The sequence below is a fragment of the Dermatophagoides pteronyssinus genome, unplaced genomic scaffold (assembly GCF_027571235.1).
Source record: "Dermatophagoides pteronyssinus isolate colony J.1.1.1.1 unplaced genomic scaffold, Derpt_VIB-CSIC_2022.12 sq0012, whole genome shotgun sequence".
In the NCBI taxonomy this organism is placed as follows: Eukaryota; Metazoa; Arthropoda; class Arachnida; order Sarcoptiformes; family Pyroglyphidae; genus Dermatophagoides; species Dermatophagoides pteronyssinus.
The window spans coordinates 1,019,755-1,033,381 of record NW_027461536.1 but is presented as its reverse complement, the minus strand read 5'-3'; the positions used below and the strand labels follow the sequence as shown (position 1 = coordinate 1,033,381).

Sequence of the window (13,627 nt, the reverse complement as noted above, 5' to 3'; positions counted from 1 at the left end):
AGGATTATTCTTGTTGTTGTTGTTTTCCGTATTCATTCCATTGAAAATTCTTTGGAATTACAAATGAAAGAAAACAAACAAACAAACAAAAAAAAACAAGTTAAACATGAAAAAATCAAAATCAGTAAAATTGTGATTAGATTATATCAGTGTATTGATTGCTTATCTATCTATCTATCATCATCATCATCAATCAACACAAATGAACATCGCGTTGAGTTAAAATAGTTCTGCAAAAACAAACAAACAAACAATAAAAAAAAACTAAGAAATTCTTCTTTTTAGTAATCAAAAAGATGATAATATTCAAAGATGATGACCTAAATTCATAATGAACAGAAGAAGAAGAAATCTTAAATATTCTACGGAAATGAAATCAATTTCCTTTTTAAATGGAAAAAAGAATGGTGGTGTGTTGGTGGGTGGTTAGCGAAAAAAATATGTTACAATTTCGAAATGTTCAAAAAAGTCTAGAAAAAGATAGTCAATTCATTCGACCGCGAAACGAAACGAATCGAATCGATGAACAACAACAAAAAACTGAAAAACGAAAGAAACGAAAAATGTGAATTTTCGTTCTCTCTGTGTGTTTGTTGATTGATTGACGATTCGATTTTCTGTTCTGTTTTTTGTTTTGTTTTTTTTTATTTACATAGACATGGCAACCCAATGAATGAAATGAAATGAATGAATGAATATTCCGTGCTTATGATAATAATAATGATAAATAGAAAAAAAATGTTAAGACAAACAAATAGATAAAAAGAGTAACAAAACAAAACAAAAAAAGTATACCCAGGATACTGGAAAAAATAAATTTTCTTTAGGGGGTTGAAAAAAAACCGCAAACATCATGAGAATATAGGAAAAGTATCGAAAATAGTTTTATCATCTTCATCATCATCAATTCAATCGTTGTCCATTGAATCTATTTTCTGCAAAATGAAAATTGAATTGCTTTTTTTTCGGATGAAGATGATGATGAGGATGATAATGGCAACTTTTTTCAAGGTTTCAATAATTATTTGAACAACAACAGAAACAAAATAAAAAATTGAACAAAAACTTTTCTATTTTTGGAATACAATCAATATTTTTAAAGAAAACAAAACAAACAAACCTTGTTGCTGTCGAAAAAAATTATAATTTGATTTTAACAAACAAAAAAAAATCAATTATATCCTGTTACGACATTATGCATTTGATAAACTAAAATCATTTTTTTTTTGATGAAACAGATCATTGATACACTCACATAATGGACACTATCGAAGAACAATTAACATTCAGCCACGAACACTATGAGAAAATGAAATTCATTCGATAAATGTGTATGTGTGAAAAACAGGATGTCATTTCATTTACAAAATTTCAAATGAAAAAAGAAGAAAAAAAGAACAAGCAAAATTGAAAAAAATAAAATTCAAAACACATCCCACACACGCACAAACGAATAACGAAATGAAAAACTTTTTTTTCGACAACAAAAAAAACGATAATTTAAATTCTAACAATGATGATGATGTATGATTTGAATTGAATTAAAAAACGAAGAAGAAGACGAAAAAAATTTCTGAAATTGAAATGAAAACCGATCAAGATGAAATCATTCTGTTGTCGTTGTTATTGTTGTTGTTGCTGCTGGAACTGATCATTATATTTTGGCATGAACAACAATCAACCGACACACAAACACTACTATGATGATGTTGAAAATGTTGAAGAATCTTTGGTACAAGGAACCAGATGATGATGATGATGATACACCCACACAACACACATGTATGGATGATGGAACAAACGCAGACAATATTGAAATAAGAACAGGCGCATTTTTTTTTCTTTTCAATGAAAATGAAATTCTTCAATCATCATCGTCGTCTTCGTCGATTGAAGAATTTTATTTTACTTACTTTTTCTTGATGTTGTTTGGAAATTCTATACATTCATTCAAAGACAAAATTATATAGTCAGAATCGAGTTTCTCGTATAATAATGATTTCCATTCGCCGAACAAACACAGAGCACATTCGATTCGATTCTATTTTGACATATACCGCCACCGTTGTCGAATTGATCATGCGTAATTTGAATGGACCAGATTCTTTGAGCCATTCTTTTCAATTCATCGCATATATACAGGGTAAATACCGAAACATGCTTCAAAAAAAAAAATGAATTCTTTTCCAATTTTTCATTCAACATTATCGTCGTTTTCGTCGTTGTTGGAAATTTGGAACACACCAAAGCTAAAATTCACTGTGTTTAGTTATTTATTTTTTTTCTTCTTGGTTCGTTCTCATTCTTCTTTCTCTTCATCAACGACAACAATCAACAATGGAAGGAACAGAGAACGATAAAATTATTTCTTGAAGCCGAAATAAAAATTGGGCCCGTTTCTCATATGAATTGACTATATGAAGAATGACAACGACGACGACGACGACGCCGAAAAGTATTCGCACCAAATATCCCCCGAAACAAAAACCTGAATGGTTAAGAATTTTTTTTTTTTTCGTTCGTTTTGGATAAAATTGTTTCTTCGTTCGTTTTTTCTTTCCTTTCCTCACCATCATTATTATTATTTAGTTCAAATGCTGCTGAACCTAAATCAAACTTTAAAATTGGAAACAGAAAAAAAACTTGAAACTTGAATCTTCAAAGTTCATGCACATTTGAAAGAAATGAAGAGAGAGAGAAATTTGCACTTCCGAAATAGTTTGAAAAAAACGTAGACATTTTATATATTTAGTATCTAGATTCTACTAGAATTTAGCTTGAATTCCTTTCCTTTTTTTTCAAATTTATTTATCTGTGATACAACTTTGAAACTTTAAACTTTTTTCTACACATCTTTGTTTGTACCAGACGAATGTGCATCAAACAGAAACAAAAATTCTGGAGGAAAAAGTTTCTTTTTCAAACAAAAAAGAAATTTTTTCGATTTTTTTTGTGTCTTGAAATTTAATTTGCAACTTGAAATGCAAATAGTGGGGGAAAATATCAAATTCAAAACAATTAAAAACATTTTTTTTTGATGAAAAACAAGATTCTAAAAACATCCGAAAAAATACAAATTCCGAATAACCAGAAGAAGAATTGATGAAAACATAGAAATAGGTACTCGCACACCCACACACACACCTGATTTGAAAAACAAACAAATTGTATTTGTACAAAAAATTTAAACAAAACAACAACAAAAAGTTGAAAAAAAACAAGAAAAAACGGGAATTGAAAATTTTTTGTTTTTTGGTGAGGAAAAGAAAAAGTTAAATTGGCTGAAAGTGAGTGAGAAACAGCAAGAGATATGGAGAAAATATACCCGGCCATAATAATGAAAATAAGAAAAGATAAACTTACGAGAATCATGTCAAAAACAAACAAACAAAATCGAACCAAACTGAATTCTTTGCTTGTTTTTTCGGGCCTTCAATGATGATGATGATCATCATCGATCAGCTATCATCATCATCATCATTCTGATGATCATCATCATCTGAAATCGATATAAGTTTTAAAAAGTTTTTTTTACTCGATTTTTTTTACCGAAAAAAAAGTCATCATAAATTGATGATGATGATTGCCGATAACAAAAAAAGAAAAGAATAGCGAAATTTTTCATTTTTTCGTTTGTTTGTTGAAGTTCATTTTGTAAAAAACTTCGAGAAAAAAAAGATACGAAATTTTGAAAAATGAAAACAAAAACAAAACAAAAAATGAGCAAAAACAAACATCCTTTTTTGAAAAAAATGATGGCATGTTCATACAAGACGTATTTCGAATGTTTCAAACGTTCGAGCTTTCGAGCGTTCGAAATGAAAACAAACAGACAAAAAATATCCAATAAAGATTCCCGGTTTGAATGAAATTGAAACTGGAAAAACTGAATTTTGTCTTTGTTGTTGTTGTTTTTCTCATTGAAATTGGATCGTAGACAAAGACGACGATGTAATGACAAGTTAATTTATCATCAACACTTGCTTATTCTTTCATTTCCGAAGAAACTTCAGAAGATTATTAATTTGTAACAAAATATAATCACCAAAAAAAAAAAAATTATCAAACAACATTGAAGATGATGATCCAACACACACTTTTTCATAATGGTAAGGTTCTTTGTACTGGAAATTGTTTATTGTTAATTGTGAATTTTTTTTTAAACACATGATTACCGAGAAATCATTTTATCGATATTTTTTGCTTGTAAATATGATATTCAACCGAAAGTTAAAAAAGAAAAAGAAAAATTTCTTTTCAACTTTATTCGGTTCGTTTGAAAGATGAGAATCAATATTCCTTTTTTTTTGAATCATTTTTCATTCAAAAGAAAAAAAATTTCCAATTCTTTTGGATCAATCATTCAGATTCAATCCGGTTTCATTGGATTTTGATAAAATGTTCCAAAAAAAAGACTATTTTGACCCATTTGGTCATCATCTGTGAATCATTTTGCAATAGTGTTTTTCTTTTTGTTGCTTGCTTCAATATTACAAGATCCAAAGAATATAAACTCAAACAAACTCAAAAAGAATACAGCGGCAAAACAAAACAAAGAAAAACTTTGTTTCATAAACATCATCATATATAGATAGATAGATAGTTTCTCACAATATCTGGTCTTTGTTTTGTTATTTTTTTCCATTTTTGCAAAGCAAAAGCAAAAAAATAAAAAAAAACAGGAAAAAAACAGAAAAAGATTATTATTATTAGCTCTACCATAAGCTTAATAAGATCATTCGAAGAATGAATGAATGAAAGAATCTAGCAAGAAAGCGAAAAAAATGAAAATAATGAAATTAGTGTCCATTATTATTATCATTTTAGCTTCTATTTTTTTTCAGCCATTTTCTCTCTGGTCTGTCGTTTCATTTTTTTCTTCTTCTTCAGTTTTCTTCTCCAGTTTTCTTCTTTTTTTCTTCTTTTGGTTCGGCTAATAATAACAAATGTTAAATGATGATGATTTTCACATATCAATGTTTGAAAAAAATAGATAATTTCTCTCAGGCTACTTGTGTGTGTGTCCATCTTTGTATTTTACACTAAGAATTATTATTATTATTATTGGAATTATCATCATTATCGTTATAGGAAAAACGCGGTATCATTATATTCCGGGGCAACACAGAAGACGAAAACAAATTTGGGAATTTTTTCCTTTTGGTGAAAATCAATGCCACTGTTTGTTTGTGGATGGAACACAGATAAACAAAACAAAACAAAACAAAAAAACTGAAAGATTCAAATAATCTATATGGATCATTAGAATATGAGGATCATTTTTTTCCTGTTTTTTTTTGATTATTGGAAATTGATTCTTTTTTTCTTTCTTTTTCTTGATTTGATTTTTTTTCTGCTTGCAGACATTTGAGTCAAGATTAAGGTCAAAAACAATAACATTGATTCTTCATTGATGAAGGACCCGCACACACAAAAAAGAACTTCGACAAGATTAATTTGAAACTTTGAGGATTCCAAGAAAAAAAAGTGGCCCGTAATAAAAACTATATTTTTTTTTTTGTTTTCGCTGCTAAATAATTCTCAATAAATGATTATGATGATGATGATGTAAGTAAGTAAAAATCAATATAAGTAAAAAAAAACAAATATTATCAAGTGAAAATTCATGAAAAAAAGAATCGAGTTCGAAAACGTTATATATGAACGTGATCATCGAATACAAAAAAAAAAAGATTCGAACGATTCGAACGATTCGAACATGTTCGAATCGTTCGAAAAAAGAAAAATGTTAGCTTCACTGCCTTAATTCGAATTATGATTTTTCCCCAATATTTATACACAATGTGTTTCGATTATTATTTCGATTTTTTTTTTTTGGACCCAAAAACAAGAAATTCTCTTGTTACTCAATGATAATTTTCATCAAAATAACAAGAAAATCAACAACAACAACAATCATCAACAAAACAAGAATCGACAATATCGATGATGATGAAAGAAGAAAAAGTTCAATTTGGTTGCAATATTTTTTTTTGTAATAATGTAATAAATATAATAACATTGTAGAAAATGAAAATCGGTAAGATCAAATTCTCGAAACATTTCTTTCTTTCATTTCATTTCATTGCATTTTCATCAATTTTCACATATATCGTACAACAACAACAACAACAATAATGTAAGAATATTATTTTTCATCTTGAGTGATTTTTCTGTTTCTGTTTCTGTCCAAAAAAAAATTATACATCCAGATTGACCATTCATTCATTCATTCATATTTATGTTTGTTTGCACTTTGTGATCCTTTTGTTGTTGTTGTTGTTGTTGTTCATCAATATTCAATACATTTTGTTCATTATTATGATCACCATTTTGTTCTTAATTTAATGAAATTTTCTCAAATTCAATTTTTTCTCTAGTGTTTTTCATTCATTTAAAGGTGTTTTTCAACAACAATCGTAATCATCATCATCATCATGATTGAGAAAATAAAGAAAATTAAACTTTTAAATATTTTCTTCTCCGTGTCATATATGTTGCCCGAAATGAATGAATGAATATTATGATAATCACAAGCGATTTTCAGTGAAGAATAACGAAAATGAAATGAAAAAAACAAATGATGATGATTATGTTATGTATACAAAAACAACGATAAAATACATTTACATTTCAAACATTTTATTTTGTTTTTGTAAATTTTATTTTACAAAAAACAAAAAAGAAAAGATGATAAGAGAAATGTAAAAAAAAAGTTAAAGTTTATCCTCGTTCTTGGTTCTTATTGCATTTCATTTTGGCCCAGCAACTTTTTTTCAACAAAAAAAATGAAAATGAAATTCATTTCTAACCTGGCATCACATATAAGTGAAAATGAAAAAAAAGTAATAAATATGAATTGTGTGAACTTTTTTTGTTTCATATTTATTTATGCAGTTTTTTTATCTTTTTTTTTCACATTTTAGAAAGTTTCCATTATTATTATTTTTGGCGAAAAAAACTTTGAAATAGAAAATGGATTAGAAAAGAATTTCAACAACAGAAAAAATTTCAATTCCAACAATCGCTTCAGGTGATTGAATGAAACAACAACAACAGAAGAACAAAACAAATAAATTGGAATCGATTATTATTATGGGAACATTTGATGATCAACAAAAAAAATATATCGATACTATCGCGATAAGAATCGAATTTTTTTTTCACTTTCCCCATTCACATCGACATTGATAATAATGATGATGACAACAATAAAGAATTGTGGGTAGCGAAATTTGAGCTGATTCAAATTCCAAGCACAACATTAACAACAACAACAACACCAATCATCAATATTATATCCGGAACACGTATTTTTTTCGAAAATGAAAAAATGAAAATGAAAATTTCATTTTCAACGACGACGACGACATTGTAACTTTTTGTTTCTCGATCGGGTGTTTGTTTTTTTTATTCGTTTCTCCCTGTCTCCTGTGTTGTTTTTTTCCATTGAGAAATATTCTCATTTCCGATTGTCTCTATCTAATTTTATTCTCCAGAAAAAAAACAAAAAAAAATTTATATGCAAAACAATCGACTCAAATCAATCAACGGATGTTATACGAGAAGTAGAAACAAAAAGTGAAAAAAAATCAATTTGATTCTTCCATTCTTTTTCATCTATAAAATAATCTCATTTTCGAAATCTTTTTTTTTTTCTGTGCAATAATTTTCAATTACAATGTTCATGATTTATGAACTTTTTTGTTTCAGCTACTCTCGTCTCATTTGTTTGTGAATGAAGAACAAAAAAATTTTTGAAATAAATTTAATTGGAACAAAGAAAAGAAAGTAAAAAATTTCATCAAGAAATTAAACATTTTTTTTCCTTGTTTCAAGTAATAATTTGCCTTCTTCGTCTTCATTCCGCAATCACAAAAAGTTTACCCAACAAAACCAATTATACAATTTCTTTGTTTTCAACCAGAAGATCAAGAAACCAAGAAGAAAATTAATTTTTTTTTTTATTTTGGCTTTTGTTTTGGCCTACTTTTGTTTTGTCGGCCTAATCATATCATGGAGGGTTAGTACGTCGTAATCATCTTCACTAAGTAATATTCTTTCATTTATCATTTGGTTATTATATATGATTATGAAAAGAGATTTTCGTTTTTTTTTCACTCAAGATTCTGTTTGCCATAAATTCTTGAATTTTGTTTTTTGGTTCTCATCATTCTTATATGTGTAATAAACACACACACACACAGAGAGGTTTGAATATTTTTTTTACTTATGAAAAAAATCTTTACATTATGAACCCAAAAACGACAACAACAACAACAAAAATATTTTATGCACGACCAGTTTTCCAGCATTATTTTTTTGGTTCTGTGTTTTTCTTCCATTTTTCTTTTGGTTTATAAAATGAATTTCCTCTTCATCTACTTCACCATTTTTTTTTTGTGCTACTTCAGTTCCGGGTTTTTTTCTTCTTTTCCCACCGACAAAAATATCACATTACATCGACAATGATGATGACAACCATCAATCGCCTGAAACCATGTTTTAGTTCACTTACTTTGTTGAAACATCCTTGTTGTTGTTTTGTTTTGTCATCTTGAATCATTTCATCACTAAATCATCATATGCATTTGGCTTTTTTTAGGTCATATTTTTGCATGTCAGCATTCTTTTCATAAGGTAATCTGATCAAGCTAAAGATCTACATAGCACACTTGTTATATAATATGTATATCGATGTGATTCAAGTGTTTTTACAATTACAGAATAGAAAAAATTGATTGTTGGTTTTCTGTTAGTGGGTGGATGACAAGGGGATTGTTTTTTTTTCATTCGGGAAAACCACACCACTTATTTATGATATGAATTTTTCATTTTTTTTTCATTCGTTTGTTTGTTTGCTCAAAAGTTTCAAATAACCAAAGTCAAGTGTTTTTAAAAAAAATTCATCAAATTTTCATCATCATCATCATCATCGTTGTCAAGTGTTTTCGATATGTATTATTCATTTTGAAATCTATTTGATTTTTTGAAAAAAAATGATACTTGAAAACATTGAACAATTATGTTATGTGTTTTGAACTTTTTTCCCTTGCTGTTTAAAATGAAAAAAAATAATTTGAAAATATGGCCTCTCTCTCTCTCTCTCTTTGTTCGCCCAAACAGGTAACCAGAAATATTTCGTAATATGAAAACAACTGAAAGCATAGAGAGTAGGATGACAGTGAAAAATTCAGATTCCAGATTCTCAACAACAACAGAATTTTCAAAAAACATCCTAGGCAAAAAAAAAGAAATGAAAATGGATTGCATGCATGTATGTTTCACAAATGGATAGGAATTCAACTGAATTCAAATAACAACCATAACTATATGAATTTAAATGACTAGCTAAGATCCACGGAGAGAGAGAGAGAAAGAGAGTATATACACATACCAGAGACTAAGCTAAGCTTGTGTTTTAGTCAATTAATTTCTTCTAGTTTTCTTGTTGTTGTTGTTGTTTCTCCGCTTGTCATACAATTTTTTGTAGTTGCTGTTGTTGTTATTGTTTTTTTGTTCTTCCATTAATTTCCACCCACCAACACACACCCCTCCCCCATTTATACAAATTCATTGAATTCTTTTCTATGGAAAAAATGAATATTAAAAACAACAACAACAATTCTTTTCTGTCGTGTATTATATACGGTATGGATATTCTTATATTTTAAGCAAAACTAAATAAAATTCCTATTCTGGATTCTTTTCTTTTTTTTTCTCCTGACTATAGTTTGGATTCCAATGAATTTTTTTCACTTTCTCTCTCTCTCTTTTTTGGACTGGATTTTTATCTTTTTGCATTTGGCCATCAAGCGAAACAAAACAAAACAGAAAGGCAATGATAATCAGAATTTTCTTCTTCTTTTTTTTCGGTTAATAAAAATGAAATTATCATGATGAAAAACACAATAAGTGAAAGCAAAAATTCAGTCAAAACTGAGTTTGATTTCATAATCAATGAAAAATGTATGACGATGATGATGATGATGAATAAAAGATGTCATTTCAATGGATTTATTTTTCATGTTTTTTGTTACAAATGAAAATCCAGACAATGTAGATTGGCAATTCTGTTTTGTTCATCGACCTTTTCTGTTCAAACAATCATCATCATTTCTACCGACACGAAAAAAATAATATGAACAAATGATTCAAACTAATAAATAAATGAATGAATGAAAAAATCTATCGATTGCATAATATCCCAGTTGTTGAAAATCCTGAACATGAATCCTGAACATTATTCATTCAACCAGACCAATTGGATCAACAACAACAACAACAACAGCGAATCGATGAATCCTGAACACATTGATTTTGTAAAACATACAACAAGACGACGAAAAAAGAAAAGAATTTACATTTTTTTTATTTTCATTCAAATTTCGATGAAGAAAAATTTCCTATTGTTATATTCTCTCTTCGTTCTTCAGTTTTTCTCCCACCATTCTCACCACCATCATTCAATATTATCAAATATATTTTTTTGTTATGTAATGTTTGTTTTCAAATAATGTTGACATTGAAATTGCATTACATTCATTGTGTTGTTGTTGATGATGATGATTTCGTTATTTTGAAATCAAATTTTTTTCTTCTTTGCCTTAACATTTTTTCTTATAATTCTATGATTCATGTTGTTGTTGTCGTCTTCAATCAACTTTATCATTTTTCTTCATATTGTTTTTTTTGGTTGTTCAAAAAAAACAAACGAAAATTACAACCAATACCCTCTCTCTATATATCTTTATTTTTCAAATCTTAACCAAACAAACAAACAAAAAAGATTGATCTATTTTCTCCCTTCTCTCTCTCTCTCTCTCTCTCTCTCTCCTCATCTTCATCATCACTTTTTATTTTTTTTTCGATTGTGGTGATTCAAGAATGAAAACAAAAAAAACAAAAAATAATGGAAACAAACGTAGAAAAAAAAGAATGGAATATATATATTGTTGTTGTATCAAATGTAATATCATTATTATTATTATTGTTGGTGTGATACAAGATTGATTGGAAAAATGAAACCAACAGAAACGAAAATAAGAAAAATTGAACATGGTTATTACGCACAGACAGACAATGTATTATAACATTAACAACAACAACAATAATTTTCCGAATCAAAATACAGAAATGCCAAAAACAAAAACAAAAAACGAAAAAAATGACTGAAAGAAAAAAACACTAATCAAATTCTCGATGAAAAAGATATTTTCGTTTGTTTTTTTTGGGAATCCATTTCGCTAAATCTGGAAAAGAAAAATTTCGGATCCAAAAAATTCACGTAAAAACAAAAAGCAAAAGAAAACAAAAAATCTTTTTTTGGAAAACAACAACAATTCAAACAACAGGATAATAAACCAGAATTTTTATTAATTTTGTTGTTGTTGTTGTTGTAGAATTATGTTTTCCAAACAACAACAACAACAACAAAAATTCATTCATAATTCATCATTCATATATGAATGATGAACAACAAAAAGAAAACCACTTATCTATCAGATGCATGACAGGAAAAAGATTTTTTTGTTTGTTTTTTGAAAAATTGAAAAAATTTTCGAAAAAATCCCATAAATTTTGAATTTTTTTTACTGACGGTGGTGGCCAAACTATTCATTTATTATTGATTTTCATTCAATTCAATTCCTGTGAATTAAACTTGTTTTTTATATGGGAACAACATTCTTTGCATGTTTTAGCCGAACCAGAAATTCATTCAATTGTCCCCATTGTTTTTGTTTTCGTTGTTGTTTGATTCATGATACAAAAAACAGACAGAACAGCACAGAATAACGAAAGAATATTAATGATGCAAACAAGAATCCTGGATGGAAAACAACAACGACGACGACGAAAAATGATTATAGAATCAAATGAAAAACAAAACTAAAATAAATAATGTTTCCCAAGTGAACAATCTTCACATTAGATTTGCACAATATATCCGATAAACAAAAACTAGAGAAAACAAAAATGGGACCTAAATGAACTGTGTGAGATGCTCTCCTCCTATGAACTTGAATAGTGAAACATATTTTTTGGCCCATAGAATTATGGATAAATCACAACAAAAAAAACTGAATGAAAAACATCAATTTGTGATTGGTGGGTGATTCCCCACCACCACCACATAATATGCATTTGTCGTTCAAATTTTTACTTTGGTTTTTTTCTTGGGTTCGAGGAAAGAATGGAATCAAAAATCAATCAATTATCAAGTTGTTGTTGTTGTTTTAAGCATCTTGTTGTTGTATTTCCCTATTATTTTGCCTAGTTGAAACTCATTTTTTTTCACATATTGGGGACAACCAAAACTTTCCCATATTCAATATGGTCGCAGCAAATTTAAATCAACTTTTCATTATTATTATGATTCTTGATGTCATCAGGCCAGGCAAAAGAGAGAGAAAAACAATAAAATTCAAATTGAGCCATATGATGATGGAGCAGAATGCAGGCGATGATTACAAAACGATTCAACTTGGCTTTATAACGGTAAAACAGAAACGAAAAAAAATCACGCAAAATTCTCTTCTTTTCTTCTCTGTTTTTTAATATTGTTGAAACTTTTTTGTTCCTAACTCATTTACAATGTCATCGTCATCGTCGTCGTCGACTATTCAGGCTATTCAATTTGATCCAAACTAATAATTCATCATCATCATCATCATCATCATAATGATCATTAGGATTGGATGAATAAATGATTCATCGATCTCATTCATTGAAAAAATAATAATAATAATAATAATAAAGCAAACGAGGAAAAATTCATCAAGCTAATCAATTTTTTTGGCAAAAAAACAAAGTAGAGATTCTTTTCTTCTTTTTTTCTTCTTCTGTCTCTCTTCCCCTTGATGATTCCTCCTTGAGCAAAATTTGCATAAAATTGATTTTTTCTTGATTTTTTTCTCTCGTTTCTTTGCTGTATCATATTCATCGATATAAAGGAGAAAAAAAAACCCGAAAGAAATTCGTTAGTGTTTGAGAAAATTTCTCGGAATCTTTTTTTATCGGAAATATTCTCTTCATCATCAAAATATTATTGGCGACATTATTTTTATCCCGAACCAAAAACAAACATCATTGACTGATCATTGAGTGAAAGGGAAAGAAAATATCAAAATGATGATCTCTGTTCAGCCAAAGACTGTGCAATTTTTCTTCATTTTGATTGTTGGAAAAGAAAAAATATTCAATTCTCGCCATGCATTTAAATAACGAAATGAAAAAAGAAGATAATTTTCATCATTTTTTTCCAGACCGAAAAAAAACAAAAAACAAAATGACAGTTTCCATATTAGACAATAAAATATTATTATTTTATTCGATTCTATCATCATCATCATCTGAATCATTTAGTGGAAAATGAAGAGGGAAAACTTTTTCTTGAAAATGATAAAGTCTACGAAATGAGTGAAAACAAATTATAAGTAGTAAATGGAAGAAAAAAAGACATTTCCCTCTTCTTCTTTTTTCCATTTTCGGTTTTAGTTTGCCCATACATATTTCCGAATCTTGTTTGTTTTTTTTTGTTTTTGTATTCAAGATAAAGATATCGACAAAATAGAAAAGAAGGGGGAAAATTTTGCCGCTAACATTTTTTTCCAACCACCCACACACA

At 28.1% G+C, this 13,627-nt stretch overlaps 1 long non-coding RNA gene across 1 annotated transcript; it reads left to right on the top strand.

Moving 5' to 3' along the window:
• Positions 1 to 5,756: 5,756 nt before the first annotated feature.
• LOC142645492 (uncharacterized) lies at positions 5,757 to 7,712 on the top strand. The gene is made up of 3 exons (XR_012846622.1): positions 5,757 to 6,040; positions 6,381 to 6,845; positions 6,927 to 7,712. It is a non-coding gene; the product is annotated as an uncharacterized LOC142645492 (long non-coding RNA).
• Positions 7,713 to 13,627: the final 5,915 nt, after the last annotated feature.